General features: G+C 45.7%; 1 protein-coding gene across 2 annotated transcripts in view; it reads right to left on the bottom strand.

Annotated features, from left to right (window-relative positions):
- SARDH (sarcosine dehydrogenase) overlaps positions 1-24,301 on the bottom strand; it is an 850,014-nt gene that overhangs the window by 679,509 nt on the left and 146,204 nt on the right. The window lies entirely within an intron of this gene.

Below are 24,301 nucleotides of genomic sequence, written 5' to 3'. Positions count from 1 at the left end.
CGTCACGTACGCCTTATGGTCGAAGCTACGCAGCCGCTCTAGCTCTACCGCCAGCCCCTCCCGTGCCCCGCTAAGCCCCTCCTGCAGTTCAGGGTGATTCGGGCGCCTCTTCTCGAGATCCCTCAGCCATGTCTCAGCCTTATCTAAGTCATCCAACAGAGTCTTCCGTGCCCCTGCCGTGTGTCCGAGACAGTGTCCCCGCACCACCACCTTGAAAGCATCCCATTCAACCGCCCTCGTGGAGGCCGAGCCACTGTTCTCCTCAAAATACCTCTCAATACGTTCACTCAGGGCCTCCCTGAACAACAAGTCGTCCAGGGTGTCAGGTTGCAGGCGCCATGTTGGCACGCAGTTAACAGTCACCATCCATTCCAGAGACATCAACAAGGGGTTGTGGTCCGATATCGTCCTGGCCAAGTATTCCGCCCCTCCCACCGCGGGGAGCACACATTCCGAACAAAGAAACGCATCCAGCCTCACATGCAAATCATGCAGGTGCGAGTGAAAGGAGTAGTCCCTAGTGGTGGGGTGCAACGCCCTCCATGCATCCGTGAGGGCCCAGCTCTCCTGCCATTCTAACCTACGCTTGGCGATCCTATGTACTGGGGACGCGCGCAGCGGGGGATGGGACCTATCTAGTAGCACATCCTCAACTGAGTTGAAGTCCCCCCCCAAGAGGACCGGCCCTGCCAAATAACCCGCCAATTTGCCCGAGATGTTAGACAAGAAAGCGGGCAGGTCTACATTAGGAGCATACACATTACAGAGAGAAATCATCCTGCCTCTCAGCCTTCCTTCCACCGCCACATACCTGCCCTCAGGGTCTATCGATGACTTCGAGACTTGGAAGGGGACCCCCGCCCGTATCCAAATCAATGCCCCCCTTGCGAATGCTGAAAATGTCGTGTAGAATAACTGCCCCCTCCAGCGCCTTTGCAGAGCCGCCCCTTCCTGCTTATTTAGATGCGTCTCCTGCAGGAACGCTATATGAACCCCCCTACGCTTGAGGTACGCCTGAACCTTATGTCTGCGCGTCATGGACTGCATACCCCGCACATTCCAGGTCACACATTTCAACGCCCCAGTACTAGCCATTCCCCCCTACACAACCGGGCCATACAGCAAAGAGCAATGTTCGCATAAGTCCCGCGACCACGGGCCCCCCCACCCACCCTCTCCAAACAGGAAGCCAAACCCCCCCAACAACTACAACCCCCTGAGCAACCCCAACTGCTCGCAACTCCCACCCCCCCAGGACAGGCCCCCCCGCAACTGGAAGTACCCCCATCCAAACCAACACTCCCGACCACCCCTCAAGGAAAGGTGGTAATAGTCGCAGTCCCCACTGCGATGACCTTAGGGGCCAGTAAGGCGCGGCTCAATGCTATAAGACCTCAGACAAATCAGCCCCGCGCGCTCCACCCCACAATCCCCACATTACAGCTCCCCAAAACCTCAATCAATATCGTTCCACTGCTGCGGGCCCAGTGCCCCAGTGTCCAACCAGCGAGTCCATTCCGCCAGATCAGTTCAACACGCCTCCAGTATCTCTCCCGAAGTCTGCGGCGTCACAATAGGGCCCCGGGCTCCACCAAATTCCGATTGTCCTGTCTCTGAGCCCGTGCCCGGGTCCTCCGAATCTGTACCCTTCCCAGACTGAGTCCTGGCGGTTCTAGATAAGTCCACCACCGCCTGTAGGGCCGCCTGCCTTTCCGCCTCCGTCTGCGACATCGAAGGTTTCCCTGTTCTCTTGCGGTTCCTCCTGATCCGTTGGGACTGCCTGATCGGCTTCGCCACCTTAGCCTCCTCCTCCCTGGCCTTAGCACCGTCCGTTCCCGCTTTATAAGTGTCCCACCAGTCCCATGCGTCCGCGGAGGTCGTGAAGAATAAAGACTTCTCATCCACCACCACTCTCAGCTTGGCAGGAAACAACAGGGAGTACTTGATGCCTTCCTGGCGGAGCTCCCGCTTGAGGGACAGGAAGTTTGCCCGGAGTCGCTGCGTCTCAAATTTATAGTCCGGGAACATGGTGACTCTGTTGTTGTCCACTTGAAAGGGCCCTGCCTCTCTCGCCCTCTGTAAAAGCCAGTCTCTGTCCCGGTAATGGAGCAACTTGAACACCACCGGGCGAGGAGGAAGGCCCAAGGCTGGCGGACGCGCCGGAACTCTATGTGCCCGTTCCAGGGAGAAGAAGGGGGACAGGCCTTCTGGTGCCACCTCCGTCCGCAGCCAGTTATCCAAGTAGCCCACCATGTCGTCGCCCTCAATTTTCTCCGGCAGGCCCACTAGGCGTACGTTGTTGCGCCTGTTCCTGTTTTCTGCATCCTCGGCCCTCCTTTCCAGCACCTTCAGGCGGTCCATCACGTCGGCCATCTGGGCCTTCATCGTTGCCTGGCCCGGGGCTAAGTCCTTAACCGTGATCTCCACGGATTTCACCCTGTCTTTAAGTTTGTCGTGGTCGGCCTTCAGGAGGCCCAAGCCCGTCGCCACCTGAGCTATATCCTGCTGCAGGGCGTCCTTTGTGGTGGCGATGGCTTCCAGGATACGATCCTGCATCCGCTGTAATGCCGCTTGGTCTCTCTCCGCTCCTTCCGCCGCCTCAGTGTCGGTCGCGCCATCTCCCTTCCCCTTCGGCTTCCCCATCTGGGCCGGGATGGGCGGTGGTCCTCGAGTGTGTTCCTGGTCGCCCTCCGAGCGTCGCCAGGCACCGTCCTCCGGCCGGGTTCTCAGGCCCAGATATGACACCAAGAAGCAGGAAGCACCGAGCGGTCGCAGTCCGGCCAGCGCCAGATGCGCAAGAGGTCCGGGGCTCTCGTCTCCGGGTCACTGTCGCACCGTTGTCGCCCCAATCAGGAGGCGGTCCCCAACCACCGCTCAAGGGCGCGCCCAAAGTCCATTCGGCTCCTGGGGAGAGGCGCGATGCGGCCACCAACACCTCTAGTGTGTCCGGGAGCAGTCCTCAGTGGGTCTCCAGGCAGATGTCTCCGTCGCAAGCGATCTCATGCCCTCGCCGCCATTTTGGGGTCCGCGACTTCTCGCCTGGGTTCAGCTTTCAAAGTCGAAATACTGCTGTGGGAAGGCTCGGTGTCGTCCTCCGTGGGCCCCGGACCCTCCGCAGTACCGTCCAGTACCGGATAGTACCGGTTATCTCGGGGTTCGAACGAATTTTCAGGATATTTTCCGGGATCGGGCACGGAGCTCCGAGCTCACGCTGCCTACCTCCTCGGCATCCAAGCCACGCCCCCCACAGCAGGTACACTATCTCGAAGGAGGTGATAGACAGTGATGATGACAAAGAGGAGCACTGAGAAACACTACACATAATGCAAGAACATGCTGATGAAATTTATCAGCACAAACATTAGATAATCAATACGTCAAACAGGAAAGGAGCCATTTGTCAGCTCAGATACCCCAGGACTTCCTTGATTCCAGACAGGAGAAGGATGTCACAAATGGCTGTCGTGCTTAAAACCACTTAAATGGATGTGTATCTATCCACTATCTGATATTTGACGCTTGTGAGTTTCTCTGTCTTTCGTCTGGTTTCTGGTTGCGCTGGGACGCCTCGTTGCTGAGGCAGCCATGCGCATTATAAATCCTGTATAAATAAATAAATAAGATGCGACCATATAATTTAGGGAGTTGAAGAGAAGTCTGATACTCAGGCAAAGGGCCATCTTTTCCTGAGATAGAGTGCCTGCACTTTCTCCAAAAAATCAAAAATAAGTAAGCATGAAAGAGCTCATGGTTTTTGGCTGCTGCTGTGAAAGTTTGAGAACCATCAGCTGTGTTGCACTGATGAGCCCCTCTGAAAGTGGGTTGCCTAATGAAAAGTCTTTCAGTGAGTGGGTTCTACCAAAGGGAGCAAGCAGACACTGGAGTAAATGTGGATCACCATACAGAAGGAGAGTAGACCAGACCAACTTGGGAGAATCATGAAAAGAAATGACCAATCGTACCATAGCATGTTCAGAAATTAGCTCGCCGAATGCAGTAAAGACAGAAAAAACGGCTTTCACTCGACTTACCGTACACGGTCACCGTCTGCAAAGTTCACTTCAAAACTTGTCGAGATCTGTGTGGTCGGTTTTGGGCATAGCATGCTAATGGTATGGGCTGTACAGTCATAGACGTCATTCAGAGGTAGCAGCTGCGACTTCAAGCATGTCCCTTGCACTTCCTTTGCGAGCCCTGGCCTCAGAGGTGTGGAAATTAGCAATATTAATGTACATAAGCGGCGTTCATTTGCCTTCTCCCATCCCCCTCCCTGTAGGCACCATGAATACCGTGAAACGTTGACCGCACCATCCCGCTAGTAAAAGCCCGTGCCCATATATACATGACAGCCATTTTAGGCACCATGGCCTTTTTGCCCGCTCATTGGAATCCCCGGCTTCCCTCCTGCACGCATTCAGCATCCCCACTCTCACATGCATAGACCGTAAAACCCTCTCCCTCTGTGCGACCCTGCTCTGAAAAGTAACCCTCCTGCTTGACCCACGCACCCCCCCATTTCCTCTTGATGAAGCATCCTTCGCCTCAGCTGACATAACCCCCCAGCCGTACCTGACTGCCCCCGCTCTCTCATGTACGGGTCATGAGATCTCTCTCTCTGTGTGACTCTGTCCGTGGGAGTCACGCTCGCGCCTGACCAACACATCCTTTCCTTTCATGAATACCCCTCTGTTGGTAAACTCTCCCTCCGCGCTTGATTGTCCACGCGGCATGAATACCTCTCCTTTGATGACCCCTTCCCCCGAGTCCGATTGTCCACACAGGTCCGAGGCCATCGCCTAGCCGGGAGATACAGTTTACTGCCCCCTATTGTATGGAGTCGCTCCTCTTCAAAGGGCCCACTATTGATCCTGGCCTCCCCACCCCCTGGGATACGATCAGGCGCACACATCCTAAGAATCGGCGGAACACTCAGCTGCGTGACAGCCCCCTCTTGTTATCAGCAGGGTGAGGACCTCTATTGTGGATAGATGTGGGGGTGGGTCTGACACGAGGATTACGGGGATGTTTTTTATGAGTTCACAGAGTTTTTTTATGCAATAAAGAATGCTCACATGTCATAAACCAGGGTATAAAAGGCCAGGCCTCAGAGAACTTGTTAGAGCACCTCCCGAAAGACACTGTGTTTCGTGTCCGAAATGACAGGCTCTCCTCATGAGAAATAAAACTCTGTTCTTGTGTTCCTACTTCCAGCGCCCGTCTCTTTATTTGGTAACTATTCAGAATGGGAACTAAGAGGCGTCTTGCGCTAGCAGCCTGGGCATCGGTTGTAAATTGGGCTGACTTTCCACAATTGGCGTCCCAACGCGGGGTCCATCAGTGACATAAGGTCCAGTAAGAGAGATCCAGACGATGAGGTGAACATCTAAATGATTGGAGTATACCTGCCTTGAGAGGGCCCTCGTCCGGCTGCCGATTGAATGAACTTCACCGATTCTGAACGGACCTCTCTCGAGTGACCTATTGTCCTGACTGGAATCCCACAGGAATGCTGCATGGAATAAGAGAACGATCGGGCGCTGGAGGAGGAAGACGAAGGACTGTCCACATGGTCCGGTCCGGGTAAGGTTAAGTAGGAGACGCCTGTTACGTCTAATTGGTAGGATGGTTTTATCCATCTGATTGATTGATTGATTGTTTGTATTGGAATCGGTATTTAAATACTGATATTGTTCATTGATTGGTTGCTCTGTTGTTTCTGGAGATTCGCTGTCTGCAAACAGGGAAAGAACACGTTCTCTCTTTGCAGGTAGCGAAAGGGTAGGTAACGCAAACCTTTAACACGTCGTACCTACTTATTCTCCCCATTGATTGATTGTGGTCCCGAACTGTTGTTCGCGGATTGTTCTCTGGAGATTCTCTGCCTGCAAACGGGGAAGAACAGGTTCTCTCTTTGCAGGTAGCGAAAGGGTAAGTAACGCAAACCTTTAACACGTCGTACCTACTCATTCTCCCCATTGATTGTTTGATTGACCGAACATTGATTGTTCGATATTGGTTCTTTTTGAGGTATTCACCGCCTGCAAACAACGAAGAATAGAAATATTCTGTCTAGTCTTTGCCCGCCGTGATAAGATAGGTAGTGCAGACTTTTGTCCCCGTTGTAATCCGTCATGCCTATCTTCTCCCCACTGATTGGTAAACTAGTTCCACCCGGACCATTTATTGGAGGTAGATCATCCGGTTCAACCGGAGGGTATCCCTGATAAAAGGACATATAAACTATGATGTGATCACCGAATCCTGTTAACAGAAACTTTAGCATGAAACAAACTGGAAAGGAAGGAAAAACAAACTAAAAAGAGAAAAAGAGGAATGACATAGGAAAACGAAATCAGTAGGCCACTGATGAACTTTTATTTAAATAACGAACAAAGAAACGATAACAATACGTAATGATAAAACCTATTGTTGTCCTAGAAACAAGAAACGTTAGAAATAAGCCCATAATAAGAATCCAGAGAACAGTAAGAGAAACCAAGCGTGACATTGCAACGGCCACGAGGCAACAAGGCTTCATCGCCCCTCACCGCCCCAAACGTGCCTGTCCCACCGCCTGCCACGCCCAAATAACGGCAAAGTGGGAAAGATACAAGTCACCAGACATCCGCCCCTTTTTCTGGAAACTTCCAAAATGCAACAGGCTTACGGCTACGCCCAGCAGGAAACAGCATATATAGGGAGGGTCCTACTGCCAACCGTCGGCCAGGAGATCATCACGTAGGGTGTAGCCGGAGGAGAGGCCGAGGCCAACGGGGTCCAGCCGTGGTAACACTGGAGAGTTGCAAGTTTTCCCTCTCTCTCTCTCTCCCAGTCCGGCCAGAGGCCGAGGCCAACGGGGTCCGGCCAGCGATAACCCTGGAGAGTTGCAGGTAGCCCCTTCAGCGGCAACGCTTGCGAGTTGCAGGTAGTCCCGCCTGGTCTGGCCACTCTTCATTGCCTGGTACGGCCATACCAAAGTGGTGGAGCCAAGAAATGGTGCGGGGGTCGCTGGAAGGGGGAGGCGGCGCGAACGCGCCTCCCCCACCTCCCTCCAGGTGGAGGCTTCCAGCGACACCCCAACGCTCCTGCTCAAAGAGGGTCCATATCAAAAATGTGGATTTTTTTGCCCAGGACTGGCGTGCGCCCTGCGCTCCTCGGCCTTGAAGATTCTAAAAGAGCCGGGGGGGGGGGGCAACCTCTCCACGAGGCGCCCCCCGCCCCCGTCCTCCGATGGAGCCACGAGACGTCGGCGCACTCCTGCCGGCGCCAGCCTCAGTTTGGAAATGACTAAAAATCCTGCAAAGATACAGATTTGTTCAGTTCCGGTGGAACACCAGAATGACCCGGTAGGAAAGATTGTTGCCTCCCTCCCCACTTTTGACTGATGGCTCATATCGCTAGTCTGTTACCCTAGTACGAAAAACTTTTTGAACTGCCAAAAGAAGGTTCTGGTCCAACCACGAGTCAGTAGAGACAATCTGACTATACTGGGACTTGCCTGACCTCGCCCAAAATGGCGCCGATATAAAATGAAACTTTCAACACCTTGTTGCACCCTGATTGCTCAGCCTTGATGTTCCAAGATATGTATGCAGTTTTTGGACAACGAAAATAGATAAAATGGATATTGATTATGTGTTTGGAAAAGAAAGCGATGTAAGATGGGTATTGATTATTTGTTGGGACAATGAACTGATATGGGGTGGGTACTAATTATGTGGATGGATAATGAACAGATATGAGATGGGTATTGATCATGTATTTCAACAATGAATTCAGCATGAGAGGAATACTGGTTACGTGATTTTTCAATGGATTGATGCACGATAGGTACTGAGTGAATAGTTGGACAATGAGATGATGTAAAGTTTGAAACCAATGGTTATTGAAAGTTCGAATTTTCGACATTTATGATGCTTGCTCCCAATGAATTTCGATACGATTTTATTACACTGCTGCACTTTATATTATGAAATAAATGGCCACTGACTTCGTTCCTCTTATGCACAGTTCCAGTCTGCTCCGTAGCCGGCCCACTGGGTTGTAGGCCCGTATTTGTGCGCCAACATTTTTATTAAAGGGTTTTTTGAACAGGCAAATATAATTGTAGCGTTTGGACGGATGAGTTTCGAAATGCATGGCTACTGTCACCGATATAAGTAAAATACATGCAGCATGATTAAGGTTGAAGGTTAAAAAGGCCCGATACTTAGCAGCTACATTATGTGTCACAGGCAGCCGGAAAAGTGTTTTAGACGCCCTTAAGCGATACCGAATAAATGCCACCAGACCCTCACCCTTGCACATGGCCTAAAAGGCCACGATCAAGTGATTCATGTAGATACGCAGACCATCGATGATTATCTATCTGACAATACTGGTCCCTCTGGGCTTAAACGCCGAGATGGTAGAAGATGCATCGCGTGGAGATGGGTCGAGTATGTGGTAGGTAAACACATTTTAGGATTATTGCGCGCTGATGTGTTTTGAATGCTGCCCCCACCCCCTTCTTTCTCCTCCCTTCTGCAGGTCGAGCCGGAACATCGGCTGAAGTATGGAAGAGCGATGATCGAGCGACCGACAGAAGGGGAAAAAGGGGATCTGAACATAGTACTTATGTTAACGAGCTTTGAAAGGTGTAGACTTAGATATGACTGTGCCTCCTTAGAACGTAGCAACTGGGAGGATGGACTGACATAGAAACTTGACGGGTTTGTACTGTATGACAGAATTTGACTCGAACCAGCACACCAGATAGTGCAACTCTGATGTTTTACTAGATAGGGAAAGGACAAGGAAAGTTCCGGGGTAAGGTTTACCTAGGCACCACCCGTCTGGAAAAGTAGGAATGATGTTGATGTTCAAAAATGTACCACCTCCTTCTCGCACTCTTCTAGATATAGCCAAGCTGTCCGACTGTTCTCCCGATTAATGCCCCCCGTTGCCTCAGCCTGGAAACTTCTTGCCAAAAGAAGAAACAAAAAAGTGGTTCAAGATCCAACCGTGGGCAATAGCCCGACCAGGTTAATTCCTGACCAACTGACCGAGGTGTAAGTATTGGCGATCGAGAACGCTCGCAAAGATAGCAAACGAAAGGAAAAGGAGGAAAAGGTAAAAAGAGCTCAGCACGTAGACAAATAGGATACTAAAGATACGCAGCATGCAGAAAGATCTTTTTGGCCAATAACTGTTTTATGTTTTGTCATGAACCTTTTTTGTATGTAATACATGTACTGTCTTTCTTTGACTGAGTTTGTGTGTATGTAATGTATGGGTTCATGTCTCCCCTCTGTTCGCGTCTCTGTGTTACCTGACCCCTGCTGTTCTGTGTTGTGAGCGCACTAAAAGACCCATTACTGTACACGTCTCTCTCTCTCTCTCTCTCTCCCTCTCTATCTCCCTATCTCTCTCTCTCTCTCTCGCTACATGTCATACGTGTACCGAATGGCTCGTTTAGGTTGCGGACGACTCTCACTCTCTATGAGAGTCTCCCTATTCCCTCTTCCTTTTCGTGGTAAAATTGTGCCCCGTCGGCACCAGCCTAATTGGGTTCCTTTTTGAACGCAAAGGTGTTCAGCAAAATTGACAGAAACTAAAACGATTGTGACTTGCCATATTACTACCTCTCCTTTCTGCAAAATAAATGAACTTGAATTGGCTAAGAAAGAAAGGGCAGGTAAGACGACTGATATCCCCCAATCTGGCCTTTTATAGGGGGGACTACATGTCAATGGCTTCCTATTCTTCAGTTCGTTAGAAATACGATCCCCAATGCCCAGATTGATCCCCAATGTCCAGGTTGCCCCACCCTTATGTACTCAAGCGCGAATGTTCAAAGCGTCCCCGCTTCTCCCATTGACCCCTGCACCATATCAGCTACCCCCGAAGTATAACTGATGGCCTTGATTAACTGTCGCTCCTCGATGAAAGTCTGTTTACCCCCCCCTCTCTCGATGATAGCACCCCCGCCCTGTTTGAAAAGGTTAACCCGCTCTGAAGGGAAATGTTAGACTGTTAAGGCTCGGGTTAGAAGGACAAGTCTCCGCTGGAGGTTCCGAAATGTTGAATTTGATGAAATGCGCAGTTGATAGTAGTCTGATTTCTCTCCATTTGTGTCATGAATAGACGATGAATAAAATTGGCATGAACTCAGTAGGAATGCCGACATATACACTGCATGGTAATAGACTTCTGACTGTGACCGATGAACGTATCTCCCAAGTGCGTAGGATTGAAGGAAGAATTCACATGCATAAATGTCTTCTCCTGCCAGTTCTCTAAAGCTTGTTTTGTACCTATTCAAAGATATACGATCACCGGAGGAGATGGGTCGGACGTGACGTACAGCCTGGCTGCAGATCTTGAGACACATGTAACCTCGACCAAAGGAGGAGCTGCAGAGCAACAAGATACGGGACGAGACAGCAATTTCAAACGTGGAAAATGAAACTTGACGGGCTGCCCTGAAGCCCTCAGTCTGCTAACCCACGTGTGCCTGAAGTCTTCGTCCCCTTTTTGGGCCCGATTGATGGGCCTGCCTGCTCGTTATCCTTTGCTCCCTTGGTCCCTTGGAAGTGTCCGAAAGGATCTGACCCCACTCCGCCCTCTCTTCCCTCGACTATCCAACAACCCCCCTCTTTTTCCACATGACTTTTTGACTCAGAAAGAAGAAACAGCATTTAGGTGGAAATGAGGTTTGCAAACGGAAGTAAAAAGAAATATAGGTGCCGAGCATAAGGCACCACCAAAAGGATTGGTTAGGGAACAGGACTGTGGTCTAACAGCAGAGGACTGACCGCACCCTGCAACGCGTAAGGATAGATCCGAGCTGGACCTATAGCTCCACCGCCGGTGCTCAACAGCGCCAACGAAAAGATATGGACGAGAGCCTACCAGTGATGGCTCACTGCTAAAAAGACACTGTGACGAAGATATATTGAACTGAATTCCTCCCTCAACCACTTGGTATTGTTTTCAAAATGTTTGTCGGTCACCTTTAGAGCTGTACATTGATGAGAAAGTCAGAAGCATTTATACTGTGTAGTATGCTGCACCCTAGGCTTGTAGTAACCCAACAAATGTAAATTTCTATGTATTGCATTCTGCCAATCACATCGACTGCTCATGGTTATATGCAATCTGCTAGTATTGATAAGTTTTCATCAACGATACATGTTTATATGTACACCCGTTAATTAGGAAATGAACTAGCTTATGGTAAAAGCGAGTAATATATTATTCACTATTAGTGTAATATGAATGGAGTACAATAGCTCGAATATGACCCTCCCTGTAGCGTAGGTAAGTAATACATGCTTTTAAATGTATGTTGTCTTCTTGTTGCTTATGGGTAGGAATGTGCTTATGTGAGACAGTGTGCCAGGCTTTGAGGGTTAAATAAGGGGGTACTTTTAAATTGTCTAATAATTCCAGTCATGATAGGGGTCTAAAGAGTATTCAGTTTCTAAAGCATACCTTCAAGAAATCCACCATGTTAGTAAGGGGGTGGCGGTCACATTTTTAAAGAGGTCTTAAGGTGAGGGCCCCACAACACCGTTATAATCGGAACATCACAGAGGCAAAAGAAAGATTTACCAGATAAACTTTAGTAGCACAGACAAGGACTGCTCTTTCAGAGAAAGGAGTGAAACAATAATAAAGCCCAAACCACGATTACTTAGCCCCTTCCACGCTGATGACGAGCTGGGCTCGTCACGTAACATGCGTTTTTAAAAATCTCGGCGCAGGAGCGGAATTCTGCTAGCGCGCATGAGGTTAAAATATAGTGCCACACACATTCCAGGAATAGTGCTGCTTGGTGGTAGTAGTGAAAAACCTACACCACTGGTGTCAGTCATTGCAATCCACATTTACTTTTCTGAAAATGGAGTCAGTGCTGGAAGCATTCTGTCCAAGTCTTGAGTTCACTGATTTCTTTTATTGAACAAAGCCTTTAAAAAAGACTGGCAATCTTCAAACCCCACCCACGAAACTTGAATAATACTCACAGGGCTAAATGTAAGTAATTGAAATTTACCGATTCAAAAGTACCGAATTTTACCGATTCGGTATTTTCGAATCGGTAAATGCTATGTAGATTAAAAAAAAAATCAGTAAAAATTACCGAATCGTTAAGATTCGGTATTTACCGATTCGGTAATTGCCATTCATTCCTATGGGCCTGAGGCCCATAGGAATGAATGTCAATTACCGATTCGGTAAATACAGATTCGGTAAAATAGGGAAAGCTTCAAGGGTGGCAGGGTGTCACATTGACACTGTGTTGCACCCCTGAATAGTGCTTGTGTGCACATGTGGCACACATACATGCCCTATGTATGTGTGCCACATGTGTGTCTAGTATGTGTGGCATGTATGTCTGCCACATGGCACAGTTGGAAATGCACTGATTTGCATTTTTAAAGGAATTCTTTATTTACCACCAACTACTAGTTGGTGGTAAATAACGAATCCTTAAAGCACATGAGCACTGTTTAAAGTGCTTCCTACATGTCATTTACCGATTCGGTAAATACCGAATCGGTAAATGAGGATTCGGAAAATACCGATTCGTTATTTACCGAATCCTCCCCTACATCACAATTGGCTCAATACCGGTCGGTAAACCTGAAATTTACTGAGTTTCGGGTTTACCGACCGGTAATGGACCATCTACATCTGGCCCACAGTGACTTAAATGAAACTAAATGGTCCTGCCATTGGAAGATAATGCAGTCTCATTAGCCTGAAGTAACTATTGCTTTGGTTTACGCCTGCACTAGTAACCATGTAACCTAAATTGTCAACTTTTTCACACAAACAATCTACATTTGAACAGTCAAAAGTTTGTTCTGTAGAGTTTTTGCTACTTTCCTCAGTGGAACATTGTGGTCAAGCAAAGTACCACCAAAAAAGGAGATATCTGGAGGAAAATGGTAGTTCCCTTATTGACTCGACACAAGTTATCCATCAACTTCTGGGACACAAAGGCAGCTTATGCCATACCAAAAAGCATATGCAAACAGAGCATGGATGCTCCAAGTACAGTCCAGGGGCCATTTGCGAACCTTATTACTTACACATTAACTATAGTACAGGAAATGAAGCACAAAAGGTCCCCTGAACCAATTATGTTTACTAACAAGTTCATTTTTAAAGACATTGTGCCACAAGCAAGTAGAAATATGATAAACTATCTTCAAAGTTCAAGAGAGTGTACTTCATGAACATGCAGAAGTGTTTCACCTTAGCACATCAGATTAGATCACTGGATTGAGAGGCATTTATTAGAAGTAATATCTTTCAGACATTAATGTAGGAACATTTACGCCTCTTCGCACCCAGACAGCAATACCATTAGTGAACCAAGAGGCAAGTCATTTGTCAAATGCACCCACGGGGTGGCACGAGTTGTTATTATACTTGGAACAACATTATAGTTTATTACACACAAGAGAAGGACTTGTTCAGGGTGCACCCTGATCTCATTTGTTTCAAAGTGCTCTCATATGTGACAATTAAGAAAAAAGTAGACAAAGTGTAAAAAACTATTGCCTGGGGTCACACAATTTGGTCAAGTGGGAAAATGACGATCGATCCCAGACTTTCTGATTTCATATTGTGCAATTTATACACTAAATGAGTATCTCTTTCTCGCTCATGTCTTACATCAAACATTCATGTTTTGTCTGTAATTCTTGGTGCATGAGGTTAGAGCACAGGTGGCAGACGGGAGCCATGTGCATTTCAGGTTAGTTTTGGGCTTGAGGATTCAAGAGACCTTTGAGCTGTGCCAGAGCCAAGAATCTGGTTTGAGCCTTTTGTGACTCACCCACCTCTATCACATAATGGAAATTAACGGGGCATGGGCTTAGGAAGAACATTTGACTCTCAAAAACTCCATGACTCACTGCCCTCACCATGTATATGCTTTACTTACCCAAAGCCCACCTTACACCGCCTACCCTTCACCCTGATGGCATCAATGTATCCCTCGGTCATGCCAAAGCCAATACGTTTGAACCCCTGGAAAAATGTTTATGATTACCCACTGAATAGAGGAAGGTAACATCTGGGGGTTTCAAATGCAGTGAAAAGGTGAGAATTGTTTAAGCTCAATTCAATGGTACACAGCACATACATTTATTGTCAAATCTATCTGGGTTTTTACATCATGGCAGGGCACTCTCGGATTTAGTTCGGGGACTGTCAACTAAATGTTTGTTAGTTCAAAGATGTGAAATTTGCACATAACCTTAGTTTGCTGGATTTTTGGAGGACAATAGCAATAGGTGAAACCTATTCCAAGGATTCAACCGTTCTCTTATTCCCTCTTTGCTCATGTCTTCTAGCATTGTTTACTTTTTACACACACACATTCGTACATATACTTACAATTAACAGAAACTGCTTAAACTTTTACTTGGAGCTCATGTGTAAATCCCTTCACACACTTTCATTTACTTATCTAAAACCATTCTTATTCTTTAGACGAATGTGCAATACTTCGTTGTTAACAGCTGTGTTACAAGATATGCGCCCCAAAGATTCTGATCTTAAAGTCATATCCAGGTTTCGTTTAATATCACGAGCCTAACAAATGTTCTTCTCTTTCCTCTGTGAATTTTACTGACTATTCTGTGGTCCTTAAGTTGTAAGGTGGAAATGATGATGTCTATCAACCTAACACCATAGAAAGATTCTAACATCAGTTTCCGCCAATTGTTGCCCTTTCCGATGTCTCTCAAAACAATTATCCTAAAACCCCAATCATACTTAGAGTAACTCTCTAAGCTTAACCTGCATTATCTTCAGCTAGGCAATCTCCAAATTTGGTTCAATTCCCCTGCTTGGAGGAGATCTTCCACTGAGCTCTAATGTCAGCTCTGTAACTACTAAAAGGAAGACATTTTCCTTTTTTTTTTTAAATACGTTTTTTATTAATTTTTATTTTTACAAGAACAGATGTATTGAAGCAAAACACAAGTTAAAGTTAAATCCACATAACGTCACGTTCCTGATCTAAAACAGATTATGCATAATCAACAAAAAGAAACGGGAAAAAGAGAGCAGGCCATATTATTGCCTCTCCTGAGTCATTCCTGGGCTACTCCATTAACCCAATCTTTTAATGGATTCTAAATCTTCATGCCTAATACTCTGCCTTTTGCTCTTTCAAGATTACATATATGAACCATCCGTGCTTTCCATTGGAAAAAAGTTGGGGGTGGGGGTGGGGGTTGGGGGGGGGTCAAGCCAAGCTGAAGCGATACATAGTCTAAGCACAGACATGGCTATAAATAAGAACTCACAATTGTGATTATCTTGTATCGTTAACCCAAGTAACATTAACTGAGGAGAAAGCAGGGTTTCTTTTTTCAACATAATTTCCAGAAAAGCGGAAATGTATTTCTTAATAAATCCAAGATGGAACATGTTGCAAAGATAGGCGTTAAGTTCGCATCGCAAACCTTACACCTAAAACAGCGAGTTCCCTCTGTAGCCCCCCCCCATTTAACAATTTTTGTGGACGTGATATACAAAAATTGAAAAAAGTCTTGAAGTGTTGTGCCCGCAAATTAGCAGTGCAAGGTACCAGATTACCGATTTCTGTAGACTTCAGAAAGCATGAATCTGTCTCATCAACCCTGGCCTGCCATTTCAATGCATGTTTGTCAAGGTCATCCATTCCTTTTACCAGCAGTAAGCTATAAAGAGACGATATTGAAGGTTTGGGTGTATGGCTTAAGGCTTCCATCAATGGTACTACTGAAAATCCCATTGCACCACCACTTTAAGAAGAAAATCTCTTATTTGGAAGAACTTAAAGAAATCTCAGTGATCAATATTGAATTTGATCCTAAATTCCTCAAAAGAGGCAAAATGTTCACCTATTAAAAGATCACCTATCTTATGGACCCCTGCTTTATCCCATCTCTGCAGATGTCGATCTGTTAATGCTTCCAGAATCTGCTCATTTTCAATCAATGGCGTGTACCTATTTTATCTGTCAATCCCTTTTTTTTTCTGGTCCCACACCAATTTCGAAATGCCGCTATCAAGGTCTTAGACCAGGCTTTTTGTAATAGCTAGGTTCATATATTTTTAAAAGATCGCCATTAGCGCGTGGCCCATTTAGGTACTCAGAGATTGATGGTACATAGTTAGAATCGGTTGCTTCCTCCCTTTTTACACCAAAAAGAGGCCAGTAATACTCCAGAGAAGCTTCTAAGTAGTAGAATTTAAAATTAGTCAATCCCAGACCCCCCCTTTCTCTGGGAAGGGATAGAAAAGCATTTTTATCTCCATGTGCGCTTATACGACCATATAAACTTGGAAACCTCCCTCTCAATCTGTTTAAACCAATAATTAGAAATTTCAAGTGGTATAGTTTGAAAAATATACAATAGTTTAGGCACAATAGTCATTTTAATCAGATTACATCTGCCAATTATTGATAGTTTTAAATTATCCCATCAACACAAATCGTTTTTGATCTTACCGATTTAAGGACTGAGATTTAGATCAATGATATTGTCGACCTTAGCTTTTATCCGTATACCTAAATATGTAGCCTCATCAACCAACCTGCTGTCTGCAACTGTGGTGTATATGTTTGCTAAACTCTGAGTTTTAGCTCTGTTCAGCCGATAGCCTGAAAGAGAGCCAAAATGATCCGCCAGTATTTCAACTTCGGCTATTGCTCTATCCGGTTCAGATGTGATTATCACTACATCATCAGCATATGCCATCTTTTTTACCTCCCAGCCATGCAGTGTAATTGAAGAAATATTGGGAGAAGTCTCGAGACAGCGCAGAAAAGGGTCTATATATATAGTGCGAACAACAGGGGGGAAGAAGGACAACCTTGCCTGGATCCTCTTTCTATAGAAAAGGGTTCAGACTCCCCTCCTGAAGACATTTTCCATATAATCTGCATCTGCCAAGCTCTAATGATGGAATGGAAAGATCTGCTGAGACAGTACTTTATCAGGGACAGAATACGCACGTTCCGGCAAGCGATCATAGGCTGCCTTCAGGAGATGATATGATGGTTTGTGGGAAATTCCTTAAGTTCATGTGAATCACAGACTCAAAACTAGCTAAGACAGAATTATAAAGAACTTTTTTTGCTATGATTTGGCACTATCTGCAAATTGATCGAGATTTTACTCTAGCAGTTATTGTGCAAGTATTGAATGCCCTGGCCGCCATGTACTTACCTTCAGGGCAATGGACATCTATGTGTGAGCAGTATGCACTTGCTGTTGCCCTTAGTATTAATTCTGACCGAGTATCCCTGTATGATAAAATGCAACCAATAGCACTGACTGATTTGCATTTGGCTGGGTTCAAACTGGAATGGCATGGTGAGCAGAAAAACGATGGATTTAGGCCCTGATCTCTGTAATGGGGTGAATGTATGACATTGTTCTGCATTCTGTCCATCACCTGTTGTTTTTTGCATTTGTCACCCCGAGTGAGACGGGTATGCTCGGACGCGAGTCCCGTGCTCTCCATGCCACTAGAATCAAGCTATCCAGGCTGATGAGGGCTGAAAGCCCGAAACCGGTCCTTGGATGTTTGTTTCCAGTCCAGGGAGGACTTGGCTTGGCAGTTCGGACTGGACTGTTCCCATGGGGCACAGGGTCAAGACTGATTTGCATATGGCTGGGTTCAAGCTGGAATGGCATGGTGAACAAAAAAACGATGGATTTAGGCCCAGATCTCTGTACTGGGATGAATGTATGACATTGTTCTGCATTCTGTCCATCACCTGTTGTTTTTTGCATTTGTCACCCCGAGTGAGACGGGTATGCTCAGACGTGAGTCCCATGCTCTCCATGCCACTGGAATCAAGCTATCCAGGCTGATGAGGGCTGAAAGCCCGAAACCGGTCCTTGGGTGCTTGTTTCCAGTTCAGGGAGGACTTGGCAGTTCGGACTGGACTGTTCCCATGGGGCACAGGGTCAAGACTGATTTGCATATGGCTGTGTTCAAGCTGGAATGGCATGGTGAGCAAAAAAACGATGGATTTAGGCCCAGATCTCTGTACTGGGATGAATGTATGACATTGTTCTGCATTCTGTCCATCACCTGTTGTTTTTTGTACCAATAGCTACTACGATTTATCTCTGGTTGTCTTCCTCTTTTTTCCTTAGTATTCCTTGTATGATCTAATGAAATCACGTTAAAGCACTAAGCACTTTCCATGAGTATTTTCACTACTATTATGCTCTATGCCCTTCACGACTTCCGCTGTTTTTGCCCAGTGTGTCCTGTGATTATCTTGATACTAAGTCAAGTTATTCAGCCCTGTTTTTCTGAGTACATGCACTAGCAACTCAAACATGTTTTATGTGCTATTCTTTCTTTTTGATCTGGTGTTAGTGTTTAGGCGCGTCACATTTTTTACAACCAACGACAGATGATTGCCAAGAGATGCACAAAAAAATGCCGGAATTTATTTAATGATGCTTTTAAATTGTGATTTTATAATAAATATTCAGTTTTAGTGAACTGAACAATGAAGATATTAAATTAAATTAATCATCTGAGATTTTTGTAAATGCTGAGGCAGAATGAGCTAAAACGTTCAGGGGGAATATTCATTGACACTATACATGCTCTTACTATCATTTCCCTTGAACTCTTCACGGTCACACACACAAGGCCATACTCCCTCTATATTAATTTACATAACTTTATAATTCTCAGAAAGCATTGCCTTTTCAAATTCCATTATTGCATACACTTGAAAAGGTACCAATCTTTCTGCACTTAAAAAAATGACCACCCGATGGTTGAAAGGAATGAGTTATAGAACCACATCTGTATTTTTTCTCCTTCCTGCATTTTGAAAAAATAATTATCCTTTGCTGGGTATTAAAAGGTCAGGAGATAACACCATTTACATTCAGCCTGCTTTAGAATGATGCCTACAACAAATGCAGCAAACTACAGTACAGAACAGGTTCTGGTAAAATAAAATTAAAAACTTTGGGAAAAAGCTGCTGCTGTGCACTTTAAAATTAAAAATCTTAGCTTTAGAGATAGGATATCAAATGGCAAAATCAAGCTTTATAAAGTATTTGTATAGAGGAGTAAAGTTCTGCCAGTTTTGTTTTTTGGGTATTGGTTGGATTTACTTCCCAACAGCAGAGATCCTGTCTTTGAAGTCAGATGACAGAGAAAGGATGCTCCACTTGGAAGCAGGCCTAGGGGAAGACTGATGCTTAATGGATGTTGAATCTCTACACTAGGAGCACAAGATGTCTTTTGCCGTACCCCAGTATAGAGAGGACCTAAACCTCAGGTTAAAGTGGTCTCTGTTACCCATAGCAGGAGAGACATTACTGATTAGGTTTCATTGTATCTTCACCATTTAAAACTTTGGGATTGATGGAGTCAAATAAGGAGTAATTAGTTTAAGCTCCCAGGTTACGTTAATTTTTTAATTAACATTGGATTAATAATTTTGTTCTAATCTGATCATTTTTTATTTTTTCCTCTGCTTTATAACAAGTGTCCCCACCTTAATTTTTTTAATTATTTCTTTTTGGGATGGCTCATGTGTCCCACCTTCTATTCCATTACCTCTCCTTTTTCTGTATTAAAAGTGACTTTTACGCATTGATTTTTTTTATGTTATTGGCAATTTTATCTTCCAGTATTTTCAGGATTATTTTTTTCCTCGAAAGTTATGTCCCACTTAATTTAATCATTCAGGCACACTGTGTGAACGTTAAAAGTTGTGAACACTGGAACTTTGCATTCAATATTTATGTGCAGGGAGACTGGGAGTTATAGGACAGAGAATGTGCGTTGCATGCAGAAAATAATGGTGATTTCACACATTTAAGCTTCCACTTTACTGGTTCCGCTTCCTTGCTCAGTGTGCACTCCACATCATGTGGGAATCTGTGTCCACTCCTCTTCGAGGACTGTCAAGAGCAGTTCCATTATTACACAACCCCACTCAGTGTGACTGCAATACCTCCCTAGAAATCTATTTTGTTGACTGGTTTGAGTTTGTCCTTACCAGACTTTGCGCATGCCTGAGAACAAGTCTTGCAAAGCGTTGTCTACTACAGTCTGATGAGATTATGGTTTTAAAACATGAAACTCAGCTTCATTGGCCCTGCCTTGTGGCCAGTCTTCTCACTTTGAAATGCTTAAGAGGACTAGTAATTATCAGACATTCTTGAAAACCTTTGCTCTATCAACACCAAGTGATATCTGACCAGGAACTGGAATCTGGAAGTTGTTTGCCTTAGAGATGGAAACCAGCCGATGATTCTGGAGATCCTGTGCCCTGGAAGAAGAGGAAGCTCAACTGTTTGGTAAGATAAGAGAAGATGACCCGTGGCCAGGAGAACAAGAGTAAAGGCCAGCTGACTGATGCCCGATTGATGCTCATCTTGAAGAAATTGGGTTCCCAGGAAGACCTTGAGGCCAAGCTGATCCGAATCTAACAGAGGACATCTGCTTAGCAAGAGAGTTGAGTACCAACCCTGACCAACTTGTGGTTGAAGAAATGCTCTGCGTCCCACCAGGTCCCCTCTGCCTGACAATGTAAACTACAAATAGCCATTCACGAGACACAGGCACTTAAAGCTTGATTCACCGGGTAAATATACCAGCTTTGCTACCCCTTTTTCAGAATCAATAGCATCGCTTTTTGGTTTTACTCAGTTTGATCTTCAAAGTGAAATTTCAGTCTCATATTGGATCCCAATAGATCATGTTAATTACATATTAGAACTTTGGCACTAATCCATTTCCTAAGCACCCCAATTCTATAATTTTGCTGTGGGTGGGAATTCCAATTTACTGGAGTGTGATTTTTACTTTTAAAACAGTTTAGTGTTCTGGGCAGTTCTGGTCAGGCTCTTAGCAGTCTTGTCTCGAACTCATTGGATTGTCCCCATTACATCCAGTGTCTCCACACAAGCAGGAGCATGGCCATATATATAATAGCAAACCCAACATATTTTAGCATTTTTTCTGACACTTCTCCTGCAGGTCACCAGCACTTCAAACGCAACCATGGTAAAATAGGGAGTATTTAGGAAGGCAGCCAAGATTGCATGATGGTCACTGCTTTCTTTTTAAATCATATTGCTCTGACGTGACATGGAGTGCTTGTTATGTACTGAATCAACGTGTCATAAGCAGCGGAGGTCATCAGAGGTCACAGTCCATTGACTTCAGTTTGTAGTTTGTGGCCCCTGAGTTGAGGTACAGCCCCACCACGCTTCTGTTCACTGTTCACTGGGGCACCCATTGCTAAACAAGCTAAATGTTTTGTAGAAAGCTCCTTACCAACACTTGAGCTGATCAGCTCCACTGCTGAAGGATGAAGAGCTGATGGGCCCTTCACTATTGCCTACTGCCTGTAGTGGGAAGCCAGGGAGGATGGGGCAGCTCTCGGTATAGCCCAATAAACCTACCTCACGGTTGTTGTGCACCAATCAATCATTAGATTTGTAGAGCACTACTTGTCACCCCTGAGGGTATCCATGTACCACCACCAACTTAGTTTCACTTTCTCAGCAGCTACATATGGGTACAGCACAACTCAGGCCAGAGAACTGTTGAAGAACAGGGAGACATGAGGGGCTTGGAGTCTGGGGGCCCATGTGCTGATGTTAGTGTGTTTATGCATGTCTGGGTGTGAAAGGCCCGTTCCTAAAGACCAGCACATGGTGCCACCAGAGGCAACAGGCTTAACACTTTCTCGCAGTTATTAGAATCCTGAAAACTGTACGTATATTTGTCTTTCTTGTAAATATGCGGACAGGCACAAGCCACAGGAACCAGAGGGAGCTACAGTTTGCAATATTATGTGAATGTTGGTTAACAGCTCAATAAAATTCCAATATAATATATTTAAAACATATATTCAATCCAAAAAGAAACCTATACATTAAAGTTGCCAGAGAGTCACAGCTAGATTCTTAAACAGGGTCCTAGCTATCAATAGTCAGCAAGTGCAGTGGCACCAGGGCTGTGAGGGGACCTTTGCACCCCAATGAGGATTGTATTATTCTAGCAAACGGGGTGGGGGTTTCAACTTGTTTGCTTACATTTGGGCCCATGGTGACCAATACCATTATGTATAAACAAAAAGAATCCACAAGTAAGTGACAAGTGTTCTCTACAGTGGTGGAGAACACAGAGTGTTTTTAAAAAAACCCTCACACACCAAAAGGACCCTTGGTGTCATGCTTCATCATTGGGGTCTCTGCACCCCTCTACGGGATGCGGCGTGCTTCTACCTACGGCTGCGCGGGAGCACTTTTCCAATGACTATGCGTGGTGTGTGTGAGGGTTGGATGCGAGTGGTGGGGTTGTGTGATTTAAAAAGGTACATGGCTCGTGGGGTAAAACTAAAAAAAAAATGTAATGGCCCCCCGGGCTGGTACTGTTAAAATAGTGAGACTAGAGGTGTTTATGTAATGTTAGGTACAATACCTCTTGGGTGCGTCAACATGTTTTGGAGATCAACTCCTTCAGGACGGGGTGAACTACTTCTCACCTTACTCACGTATTTCTAAGTAAAAATATTGTTAAATTTACAGAAAAGTGAAAATGTGGAGAAGTGGAGAAGTGTGGCTCAGGGGTTAGAGGCGGCAGACCCGGAAGCTGAGATCGGCCCTGGACCAGGGTTCAATTCCCCGCCCCGACGGGGGTTGGGCTCAATAATTCCACGGACTCGATAATTCTCACTCCGGTGCCTACTCGACTCACGGGTTCACACTCTGCGACTCTGGGCAATAGCTTGCTTAATCTCCACAACGGCCCCTCGCGGCGGGATGCCTGGCTTTCACCTTGTGGATACCCTGCCGGGGTATCTCACAGGGGAATACCAGGACGGGTTCCCTAAGCAAGCGCATAGATGCCTGCGATGTGGGCGATTTGCGCTATATAAATACATGTACATTTACAATGTACGCAGGCTACAGTGTACCTACAGCAATTATTTCAAAAGGTTCTCTGCTATTTGCGCAACCTGGAAAAAAGGAAAAAGAACAAATTTGCCTTCTGCTCCTCGTGGTTTGCATGGTTCAGTGACCTTGGAAAAATATCTATATGGTGTGGGTTAAGATCACTAGACGGATATTGTCATTCTATTTGTGGTGGTGACCCTGTAAAAAAAGGGACTAAGACAAGACAAACATACAGTAAACATAAAACACACGGTCTATATTCTTAGTCCATCTGTGTTTCTGTGACTTATCCACTATGAGTGGGGGGAACAAAAAGAGGTTTTTAGGATGCATACTTGATTCCTCCATCTTATCCGCCTCATGAGCCTCAGAACGTAAGGGGTTGGTTGTGCCAATCTGCTACCTATAAGTAATACATAATATCAGCAAGGCAGTTGCTTACAGATGATGACGATCTACCACCGTTGTTATAGTGTCATACTCCTGAGTCCTAAAGGAGAATCCCTCCTTGTGACCCCTCATGCGGCTCTGCTGGGAATGCGGTAGTGCGTGTGGGGAGCGGTATTTATACCTTCCTTGCTGGTCTAATTGGCTTCAATTAGCCTTGATTGATCATGATGACCGGAAGTTATATGCCCTTGTTTGGAAGTTCCGGCAATTTTAGGAGGTCTCCATTGTATTTACGGCAGAAGCGCTTCTCGTTAGGTGCGCATGCGTGTTTGTAGAACACCCTATGCTTATGTGAGCCTGCGCGAGGTAGGGACACTCGAGTCTACCACTCGATACATGCGCACACGGTCTCAGAGCATGGTGCGCATCCACGTTCGAAGAGATCCTCATGTCTTTGTGAGCATGCGCGAGGTTGGGACACTCGCGTTTCTCCCTAGGAACATGCCCGTCTGGTTTTTGAGGTATTTTGTTTAACCGTAATGAATTCAAAGAGTGCATATCTCAAGTTAGATCTGAATTCATTAATCTGTTCATCGTCATAAAAAAAAATGTAATAGCAACTACAAGTGCAGATTCGTTGCATATGTTAAAAATTCTATTAAAAAATGTGTTATTATTGTAGTGCTCACCGAATGCAGATAGAAATGCCGGTAGGCTTAGTGCGTATCCGCACATATTCCATTAATAATTGAATTAATGAATAGATTACTATAAGGTGCGCTATACAGGGGTGATATAGACCAAGGCCACCACTTAAAGATGTCATATTGTAATTGTTACAGGTAAAGAATCCTTATACCAGTTGACCCCATGGTATGTCATCGTTGAGGCCTATCTCATGAGTCCCTAAACGGAACACCCAGCGTTGTTCCTTCTGGAACAGGCCGGTGTTGGACTGT

The sequence above is a fragment of the Lissotriton vulgaris genome, chromosome 5 (assembly GCF_964263255.1).
Source record: "Lissotriton vulgaris chromosome 5, aLisVul1.2, whole genome shotgun sequence".
In the NCBI taxonomy this organism is placed as follows: Eukaryota; Metazoa; Chordata; class Amphibia; order Caudata; family Salamandridae; genus Lissotriton; species Lissotriton vulgaris.
Note: the sequence above shows the minus strand (reverse complement) of the source record. Positions and strands in the feature narration are given on the sequence as shown.